Below are 11,844 nucleotides of genomic sequence, written 5' to 3'. Positions count from 1 at the left end.
AGGCTGTTCCTATGCTTTGGCAGGCTCTTGTGATTCTGTTCCTCACACTGGATTGCCTTGCCCAGCTTTAATACAAGGGGGAGGAAATTCTCTTACTTGATATGCCATGTTTTTTTGATAACCATGGGAGGCCTGTCCTTCTCTGAAGAGAAAAGAAGAAGGAATGGATGGGCAGAGGGAGGTGTGGGAGAGCTACTGGGAGGAGAGGAGTGAGGGGAAACTGGTCAGAATGTAAAATAAGTAAAAAAAAATGATAGGTGCTGTAATAGATGCCTTTATTACTGGACATTGGGTTTTGGGAGCATAACCAACCACAGATTCTTTCTGAATGATGTTCATATTCTGGTCACCCAGCCCACAGTTACCCTACATGTCAGGAACACAGAGATCAACTCCAGTCAACTCCAGCACAATGAGTGAATCCTGCCTGGTCCTGAGCTCTAAGGTTGCATGTATTGTTAGAATCACAGCTATGATTGGTTCAGGGAACCCTATGGGAGAGGAGATGGAAAGATATTAAGAATTAATGTGAATGGAAGATCCCAAGGAAATAAGGCCTTCTAGACGCAACAGGACTGATGCATATATGAACTCATAGAGATCGTGAAAGCATGTATAGGGCCTGCACAGGTGCCAGATGGGGTCCAAGCACCGAGAGAGGAAGTGAACACAATCCCCTTATCCCAACCTAGGCACTATCTCCAATTGATAATAAGCCTCAAAGGAAACACTATTTTTTCTCCAATGGACTCTCCCACTGCATATATAATCCACTCATAAGAGCAGGCTCCATACCCAAATGGCCAACACAAAATGAATTCAATGGCATTTTTGGAAGCTTTTGTGAAGCACGATGCTTTTGTCTGTGTATTTTTTAACCCTACAGATAATTTTGCTTATATATTTGGTTTCTGATTTTATTTTTTATGAGTTTTCTCTGTGTGTGAATGTATGTTTCCTAGAGTTTGTATGTGTTTCTTGTGATTTTTTTCTTTGGCTCCTTTCCCCCCATATTTTGGTTTCTTTTTCTTCTTCTTCTTCTTCTTCTTCTTCTTCTTCTTCTTCTTCTTCTTCTTCTTCTTCTTCTTCTTCTTCTTCTTCCTCCTCCTCCTCCTCCTCCTCCTCCTCTCCTCCTCCTCCCTCCTCCTCCTCCTCCTTCTCCCCCTCCTCCTCCTCCCTTCTCCTCCTCCTCCTCTTCTTCCTCCTCCCCCTCCTCCTCTTCCTCCTCCCCCTCCTCCTCTTCCTCTTTTCCTCTTTCTCTTCTTTGTCCCCCTCCTCATCAGCTCAATCATTATTTTAGGTTTTTATTCTAATAAGAGAATGAAAGAAAAGGTACGGATTTGGAGGGTGGGGAGTATCTGGAAGGTGCTGGCAGAGGGGAACTATAATACAAATATGATGTATGAAAAATATATTTTCAATACAAAGTATTTCCTCTATAAAAGGAATGATCTGTATTTAAGGTGATAGATATTATAGTAATTCCAATACAGTGTATGTGTGGTCAAAACATTGCTCTGTATGCTGTGAATCTGCACTATTATATACATTTCAAAATCAGCAAGACTTGCCTCAGTACTGAACATACACAGAAGTTTTTTTTTGTCATTTTCTTGATATTTCCTAAATAAAACAGTATAACTATCTACATAACATTTCCATTGTATTAGATGTTACAGTCTAGAGATGATTTTAAACATGCAGGGGGATGTGCATAGGTTATATGCAAATGCTGTGCTATTTTAAATGATAAATAAACATCTACCTCCTTTGCAACCTTCAACAAATCCCAGAACCAATCCCCCATGAATTCTGAGGGATCTGTACTTTGCTTTACCTTGTGAAGAAAAATAATGTCATATTTAAGCTTACTTTCATCATATTAATTTTTCATTATGTTATTTCCAAATTTTTATTTAAATAAAAGCATCCTCTAGTATAATCCTAGGTGACATTTCCCTTATGGCCTATAAATAGAAACCTCTAAAATTCTCATCTACAGTTTGGGGACATTCATTAATTTGAAGTTTTTAACCATCTTTGTTATTATTTTAACTTATTACCATGGTAGCCATGACGTTTAAATGTTAACCAGCAAACTTTAAAAATTGCATGTATTTACTTCATTTTTCCCTTTGTGACTGGCTGGGTGATCAATGTGGGAAACACAAGACCAGAATTATAGACTCATTATTGTTTAATATTGAAGACATGGGTATAAGGTATTATATACATATATATTTATTTATCTTTTTTTCAATTTGTCCCTCTTGGTGGTCAGGGGACAATATGAAGTTAGTTTGAGGATCAAAAAGAATTTTGAGGGATGAGCCCAGTCTCTTTGGTCTTCAACAATGTATCTTCTAAAGAAAAGCTATGCTATAGAATTTTCATGGGAATTAATGTCCAGTGGAAACGGTTTTGATTGAATTCTTGTTCTTTCAATTAAATCTTCAAAGACAGTCCTAAATGGCATCTGATATACCTTCAGTCAGTGATTCAGAGAGGAGTTCAGGCAATGGAAACACATCTCTCTCTGCAGCATTTATCATGAAGATGGAGATAGAATATGACTCAAATTTAGGTGTGTCCTGTTGTCTGTTCACCAGGTAGTGGCAGTTCTCCTTGAAGGTGTTTATGGAGTGGTTCTTCACATTTTTGTCAGTGTTCTCTGGCCTGGGTTTTCTCTGTCTGTCCCCGCCTCTCTTTTCTCTTGTATTAAGCTTGCATGTTTTCTAGAACCAGGAAAATATATTTAAGCTACAAAAGTTATAAAATCCTAAACCCTATGTGAATGTTAACTGCCTTTTCATCACTGTGATTGGAGAGAAAAACCCATGGCTCACAGCCTCAGAGGATCCAGGCAACAGTCTTTAGCTGTGTTGACTATGGGTCCATGATGGTGCAGACCATCTTGAATCCAGGAGCATAAGGCAGAGGCTGTTCGCTTCATAGTAGACAGTAGAACATAGAGAAGAGGAAAGCAGTGACAAGATGTAACACCCAAGAGCACAAATCCCAGTGACATATTACTTACTCCAGTTATGTCCCACCAGCTGTCTCCAGTATCTCCCACAGTCATGCTGTTAGCCAAGAGCCAAGAAAGCAATGCACAAGCCCAGGGGGGACATCTCATATTCAAGCCACAATAGTGCCTTACTTGGGGAGTTAGTGGATCACTTTAGGCCAACTTAACTAGTGATTAGAAACGTAATTGTCTTGAAACAAAGGGAAAGAGACAGGGGTAAATTAACTGGTCAATATGAAAGTTGTGACCAATTAGGCTATACATTTCTATGCTGTCATACCACAAAGATGTATGACATGAGGTGTGAATCAGATTTTATTACAGAACATTATTTTCCAATTCTCAATAAATTCTAGAAATGTACTAATTTAACTTTATTACTACATTAACAAATTTAAAATACCTTTGGCAGTAAGTAAATTTTGCTACACAATTAAATCTTTTCTTGCTGTCCTAATAGAGTCACTAAGGCTTCCCCCTTCACCACAATAGGAAGCCAGATGTCACTTTATCTATCAGCTTTATGTGGATTTCCAGAAAGATGCAGATCTAAGAGGGACTTTTCCCCCTTCTAAGTTCCTCCCTTTGTAATTTCATGCTAAATAGTTGATTCTTGCTTCGCATATCCCCTTTGAAGTTTTGGTTTGACTTCTACCAACTTTGCTAATAAAGGCCTGTGTGTCCCCTTTCTTCTTAACACATTTCCTATATAAGGCACCCTTTGACAAGGCATTTGAAATCTTGGAGGCAGTCTGCAGCACACTGAGCCAGCCATGTAAATCTGTTTACTATGGCAGTAACAATAATGGCTGCTGACACTGGTGATCAGAAGATGTTTTAAAAATTAAATGTTTGATGATTAATTCTACTTCTCTCCCTCTCGTTTAAATTCAGTAGAAAAACAGGCATGAATCACAGAATCAATATTTCTTTTTTCTGATAATGCTGAAAGACAGACCTGCCACCACAACCAGATTTCCTGATACCTAACACACAACAAATATTTGCTGCAGCCACTCAAGAGTCTGAAAGGCAACTTCAAAACGTAAGGCCAACATTGAACTGGTCATATGCCAGTACAATCAATGAGGCACATACAGAGGACATTGTTGGTTTCTAGTGTGGCCTCTAAAAGACACATCAAGTAAATAATTCCCTGTGGGTTTTGGGAGTGTACGTCCCACACACATGGAAGCCAGAGAATAACTCTGTGAAACTGAGTTTTTCCTTATACCTTTATGTGAGTCTCAAGGATGGAACTCAAGTTGTTAGGCTTGCTTGGCAAGCAACATTACCTGTTGAGCTGTCTCTTAGGCTACCTATTATTGTTTTTTTTGAAACTCATCATTCAGATAAGTCATCTTTTCCTTCTGAAAAAGGAAATTGAGATCAAAGTATATTTTCAATAGTTCTGAAAGGGCAACCGGTCTTCCTCACAAGCAGAAGTGGGAACCTCTGGGGAGGGAGACATGGTCCTGACTTTAATACTAACATTTATACTTGACAGGCACTGTGCAAAGTTCTTTACATTTAGAATGGAAAAACATTCAATAGCTCCAAAGAGCACAATGGGCCATGTATAAAGGTATCTAGCACACCTTGTATCCAAATCCTATATGACACTTTCCTTCCTTGGAATGAATATCACCCAACACACTGAATTTGAGTGATGATTACAAACATGTACCAACTAAGATAGGCTTCAGCCTAAGATGGTCCACCCTTTCCTGATAGGAATAATTTGTTTCAAAAGTGACCATTTTCCTAGGAGTTGCAGTTACAAATCATATTATGTGAAAATAAAGATGTATTTGTGACCTATTCTTATTTTCATATTATTTTAGAAATTAAAGAATTTTTAGATAAGTTCAAAATGGAGTTTTGTTTGTAAGACTCTCTGAGAAATCATACATATGATATATATATCAATGTACATATCAATACATATATTGACATATTAAAATGATGAATTTTGTAAAGAGATTTAATATTCCAAAGTACAGCTTAACTGTGAGTCGGACACAGTAGAACACCATTAGCTAAAAGTATAGATAAATTCAGCAAGGGCTTGGATATGATTTTGTCGATGATTTATTATATATGACAGCAAACAATAGCTGTAAAACTGTTCAATAAATCTGTTCATGACAGTAGGAACTTTCTTGAAAATCCTGGTCATAGATCTTGAAATTGCAATGATACTGTACTTTATTTCCTTAGATGATATCTTTCTATTTTATTTAAGTAATTGATTTCATTTTTGATAGTTAATGTCACTATAGATAAATTTAACATATTGTAACCTTGATAACATTTAATTCCCCTTATTCATGATCTACTCAGGGCCTTTTTTCTACACAGCTACTCTCACTTTACCCTTTCCAGGTAAACCATTAACATCCTAAAAGACATGGTTATGTGGCAGGCTTGAAGGCTTGTTTGCCTTTATCTAACCCTACTGCATCCACTAAGATTGCTTTCCCTCTGTACTCTTGCTGAGTTGGTAAACTTTTTAAAGACTTCATTTTAGCCATCTTACTAGAGACCTCTTTTTTTCCTATAGAGTAATTTCAAACAAATATAAAATCGATATAAGAAAATTAAGTCATTGTAATGCAATTCAAGTAGAGTATTTTGTTTGACTCTTAGCGTATTGATGGACAAGGCAATCTATTCATATTCCGGCACTCCTGTGGTCCTTGGCAAGCATCATCAGTTTTATTTTATGGCAGTGGGGATGAAGATTAGAGACCAATTAATTTACCTTGAGTTACATGGACTTTTCCTTCACCTCAGTGAGAAAGACACAAACGCCTGACTCCTCTGCTATCTGGATCATCTTTCTTCATGATTTATATTTACTTGAGAGATCATCTTACATACAGTGGCTTCAGAAGTTATTCCTAGGTAAATGTCTGTTAACTAACCATGTGTGAGTTATTATTATAAAGCATTATGATATTTTATTAATCATGTTCTATAATGGCCATGCAGTTTTCGGTGCCAAAATATAATGCCATTTGGACCAAACATATATTGTACAGAATAAAATTATATATAATTCATTTGGCTAATTTGATTTCTATGTAAGCAAAGCAATCACTGTGTCTGGACCACCCTGGGGAACACAATGAGAAGTGACCAGGCACACTGTTGGTATACACCACCTGTGATCCTTAGCACTTGAGCGACAGAAACAGATTGGAAGATTGGAAGTTCAAGGCCAGCATAGGCTACATAAGGAGACCCTGTCTTAAAACAAAACAAAACAAAACAAAACAAAACAAAACAAAAATTCATAGCTGTGGTGAGCCCCATACCATAGGACACAGTGGGTTGGTTACACATCATATATTGTATTAAAATTGTGGGAAAATAAATAGGATTGGGTTTCTATACTTCGAAATCTGGCCTCCTCTTTACTTCATTGCATCATTGCATTATTAAACTGCCAGAATTCCAGAAGAGAAAATAATCTTTTGAGAAGAAATCTGTCCTCAGTAACTTGTCAGTTTTATTTCAAAAAGGTAGTGTTTATTGAATCATTCATGGTGTTTCCCCCAAATTAGCAACTTTTCTTCTCTCTATTCAGTTAGAAACCCTTTGGATTATTGATTTGTGTATATACTAAATGACACAATGTCTTAGAAAGAACTCCATTGACTTTTACAGGGTGAAATAGTTTCAAGCATTAGGATATATTATTATTTTGTAATTTAAGTATAGAAATAGACATTGTATGAACATTTAGGATAATTAAATAGTATTTCAACTGAGATTCAGAATAATTGGTATTTACACAAGAAATCAGTAATTGAGAGATATAGTATTTCTACCTGGATATTTTCTCATCCATACTGAAAATTTGTTTTGTTTTGTTTTGTTTTTTTGCTTGTTTGTCTTTGGGTTTTTTGAGACAGGGTTCTTCTGTGGCTTTGGAGGATGTCCTGGAACTAGCTCTTGTAGACCAGGGTGGTCTTGAACTCACAGAGATCCACTTGCCTCTGCCTTCCAAGTGCTGAGATTAAAGGCGTGCTCCACCAATGCCCGGCTCTGAAAATTCTTTGTAATAAGACAGCATTGAATTCTGTTGCAAGATAAATACTTCTTCCCTAAATAATAGAAACTCTGAGCTAGAATCCTGAACTAAAAACCTTAAACTACTTTTAAACAGGGAGCAAGTCTTGCTTTTCTTTTTTACTTGTTCAAGTCCAACTGAATTAGATTCTATGTGAAGATGTCAAATTTTTCCAAGTATAAAATATTTTAGGTGGCTATAAAGCAATAAGGTAGCAAATGAAAAATGAGACCAAAATGAATTTTTATATAAAATGTCTTCCTATCAGTTATGCTAGCTGATAACTTGAAAACAGTGTTTCAGGTATTATATGATTTAGTTTCAAGTATGTGGCAATAAATTTGAGTCTAGCATCATCCTTCAGTCATATAAAATATTGAACACAGCATATCATTTTACAGTGATATGTAGTGTACAATGTAGAGAGCAAAATGACAGTCCACACTAGTACCTCCTGACCCTGGTGCCCTTACAAAGCTTCAGTTTAACTGGTTTATTGACAGTATAGATTATTAGAGGTTAGCATAGCTTACAAAAGATGGAAGCTCGACTTCTTTAGTAATCGGTTAATTGTGTGCTCTTGAAAACCTTCATCCACACTGCTCAAAACATTACTAATAGGTCTCTTCTGTCTAAACATTTATGTGATGACTTCTGATTTGCAAGAGCCTTGGAATCCTAATTAGTATTCATTAATTATTCTTATGAAAAATTCTAGCATATTTAGGTCATTTAAAAAAGAAGACACTAGGTTTCTCCCTGGTGCTAGGGTAATCCCCAAGAATCAACAAGGAGGACCCCAGCTAAGACTTGTAGCAATACTGGAGAGGGTGCCAGAACCGGCCTACCGCTGTAATAAGATTGGTGAATACCCCAACTATCACCTTAGAGCCTTCATCTAGTAATTGATGGAACTAGACACAGAGATTCACAACCAAGCACCAGGCCAGACTCTGGGAATACAGTCGAAGAGAGGGAGGAGGGAATATATGAGCAAGGGAGGTCAGGATCATGATGGAGAAATCTACAGAGACAGTTGAACCAAGTTGGTGGAAACTCATGAACTCTAGACAGGCAGCTGTGGAGACTCCAGGGAGCCCTCTGTATGTGGGAGACAGTTGTGAAACTTGGACTATTTGAGGAGCCCCTGGCTCTAGGACCACAATACAAACCGGGCACATTAGCTAGCTTGTTGGAGCCCATTCCTTAAGGTGAGATGCCATGCTCAGTGGCAGTAGGACCACAATATAAGCCCAGTGCATGAGCTAACATGTTGGAGCCCATTCCCTATGGTGGGATGCCATGCTTAGCTATAATGCTTGGGAGAAGGGCTTGATCCTTCCCCAACCTATTGTTCCAGACTTTGTTGAGTCCTCATGGGAAATGGAGGTGGACTGGGGGGTGGAGGGGTAGAGGAGTGGTGGGAGAGAGAACTGCGGTTTGAATGTGAAATGAAATTTAAAAAAATAAATAAATTTAAAAAATTCAAAAAAGAGAAGAAGACACTATAGTTAGGGAAGTATGATTAACCTAGAAAGTGGCACTAGATAATTTTTGTCCTCCAATACTCAGCTGTGTCCTTGGGATGACTAACTTACATTTACATCTTAGGCTAGGGCACTGGTCTACTTGACTTCTTCAGGACCACTTTAATTTAAGGCAGGATGCATGACCTCCATTTGTTTTTGTCCTTACATGATTATAAATAAAAATATCACTGCCTTTCATCATTTTTATTGGTTTAAAGAAAGATTGGCCAGGTGTTGATGACACATGCCTTTAATCTCAGCACTCGGGAGGCAGAGGCAGGTGCATCTCTGTGAGTTCGAAGTCAGCCTGGTCTACATAGCAAGTTCCAGGACAGGCTCCAAAGCAATACAAAGAAATCCTGTATCAAAAAACAAAAAAAGAAAGATTGATCCAACATATATATTATTTTGCTTTTCCAGGAGAAAGTCTATATATACCAAATATAATTAAAGGCTCTTTTTTTTTTTTTGGTTAGTGCAAACACTTTGAAGATAGGGTTTCATTTCATGCTTAGGGATATTGTATTTTCTTAGAAATCCTAAATCTTTGAGTTCTGTTCATATGTTTCTCCGGAATATTTAGCAACTGAAATCTCCTTCATTTAAAGTGTCATGAACAACAGATGGTGCCCCTAAAAAGACTAGTTTCATATTCAAGCTATTTTACAATAATGCAATGTCCTTGAAATGAATTGTAAGTAAACTTAACACTTTTGAATACTAAACAGAGAGCTAATACCACTGGGTGCATAAATGAAAGATAATAAATAGTAATTCTTGAATTTTGGTAATTTGCTTGTATTAATATTAGACTTATACAGTCATCATCTAGTTATATAAGTTCACTCACAAGCTATACAATTTGAGCCAGAATAGAAGCTTACTTAAGGTAGACTTGTCTTGAGAATCCTGTGTGGATCTCTCTTCATTCTTGAATGCATTTTCCATACCTGCATTCAAACTCTTAGCTTTCTATAACCTTTGCTACATACAATACAGAGCTTTTATTTTGTTTGTCTGTGGGGAACTTCCTGAAATAGATGAAGTTATAACATCATTCCTTTTGATCATCATATTTCTATCATATTTGGCCATCTCAATGGCTATATGAATACAGGACAGTTGTGGCTTCAAATACAGTTAAGTATGGTACTGAGAAATGTGAGAATTTATATAATTTATACAGATTTGATGTAGTGTGGCTATGCAAACATCTATATTTTTTAACATGTTTCTTTTTTTCAAACCTTATGGTGATTTTTCCCTCCAGTTGCCATATTTGTCTTGTATTATTCCCTTCTGAATTTCTCCTGGTATGTTCACCACTGCTTTTTCTTTATCTCTATCTCCTACAAGGAAAGAAAACAAGAATGAAATGAACAAAAAAGAAAATAGGAGATTTTCTTTCTGTTTCAACCTCATTAATTATCAAGGATCAATGGCAAAATACTATAAGGAGATTTGTTGGAAGAATTGTGTAATAATTAATTTGTTATGTCAACTTAGACCAGTGGTCCTCAACCTTCCTAATGCAGTTCCTCATGTGGTGATCACCAACAATAAAATTATTTTATTACTACTTCGTATCTGTAATTTTGCTACTGTTATGAATCATAACATAAATATCTAATGTGTGATCCCAAGGGGGTCATCACCCACAGCTTGAGAACCACTGGCTTAGAGACTGGTTCTGAATGAGTTCAACATTTTAATCAAACTGAACAAGACCAATTTCTTACTATAATGTAATGGGATGTATCAACTTTCCATCAGTTGAAGGTGTTGAGAGAAAGAAAGGAATAAAAGAAAAGGAGGATAGAAGAAGGAAGAAAAGGGGGATAGAAGAAGGAAGGAAGCAGAAATGAAGGAAGGAAGAAGGAAGAACATAAAAAAAATCTTATTTGTAGAAGACAGAATCTCCAGGAAGATGTTGTTCGACTATATACGCTCAGGTATGTGAGGTCACACTTCAGGATTTGGTCCTGCCAGCTTCCACAATCTCACGAGCAAACATCTTATAATAAATCTCTTTCCACAATACACATACACTGCTCATCACATCAGTTCTGTTTCTGTGGAAACTCCTAAAGAGTCCAAATCAGTTCCCAGTTCAATACAGGTTGTGGTAGATGAGGAAGTGTAGAAAGTAGAGAAGCAATAAGAATATGCTGAAGATGTCCTCTCTCTACAGCCAAATGGCTGGGCAATTCTCAGAGTCCCCTGAGTTTTTGAAGTGTCTCCAGTACCAGAATAAAGGCATTCAACTAGATAAACTCAATATTCTTTCTGTTCTTAACAACACAAACTACATCCTTTGCTTTATTCTCTTGGTCTAGAAAAAGATCCCTGTTTCTCTGCTACATCTTACTCTGTTCTCATGGTGTTAAGAATTAGGGGGAAACATACAAAATGGAGCATTTGCCATATATAATGAATGTTTATTGATAATTAATACCAAAGAGCAAGGATCATTTATCTCCTATCATATCCAATAAAAAATCAAAATATTTGATTCATTCGCAAAATTATCACATTACTATTGTGAGCAATATCTTTTGCATATTGGATGTTTTTTGTTACTGCCATGAATGAAGTGTTTAATAATTCTAGAAGAAAAATGACAGGACAATAAGTAAATCAACTCTCAAGACTGATGTCTCCCAGTAATGAGTTGAGACTCCCGGAGGAGTGGGCGTAGTCACAGCTGTAGCACACGTGCCTTCAGTATGTCCTGCTTCCCATTACATCTTTGACAGAGCGGTTCTGCTAAGTAATTTCTCTCTCTGCTTCTCTTTCCATCTTCCTTATGGATCTTGCTCTTTAAAATTCCCTATAATTAATTTCTATCAGGTAGTGTGTTATCATTTATTCTTGAATATTCCTTGTAATGATAATGCAATGTTTTAAAGGAGTATGCACACTTTTCACCCACTTTATCAGTTACTATCATTGATGTCACCACGCTTGTCGTAAATTCTTCTTCATGTTTATTATGTGCAATTTTTAAACATCAAGTAGTTTATGATAAGGATGCAGTTTATGAGCGTTTAAAGACCATAGAGAATTAGATGAAGGATCTTATACAGAAAAGCCACATGTTCAGTTTAATAAGTAATGTATTACTACTTTATCACAATTGTGAAAGCATGCATTCCTAGCTAACTTGAAATACCACACATAGGAGTAGAAGCCATTGGTGCAGTTTTAAA

This window comes from Cricetulus griseus, chromosome 6 (assembly GCF_003668045.3).
Source record: "Cricetulus griseus strain 17A/GY chromosome 6, alternate assembly CriGri-PICRH-1.0, whole genome shotgun sequence".
NCBI lineage: Eukaryota > Metazoa > Chordata > Mammalia > Rodentia > Cricetidae > Cricetulus > Cricetulus griseus.
The sequence above is the reverse complement of the archived record's forward strand: the minus strand, read 5'-3'. Positions refer to the sequence as shown.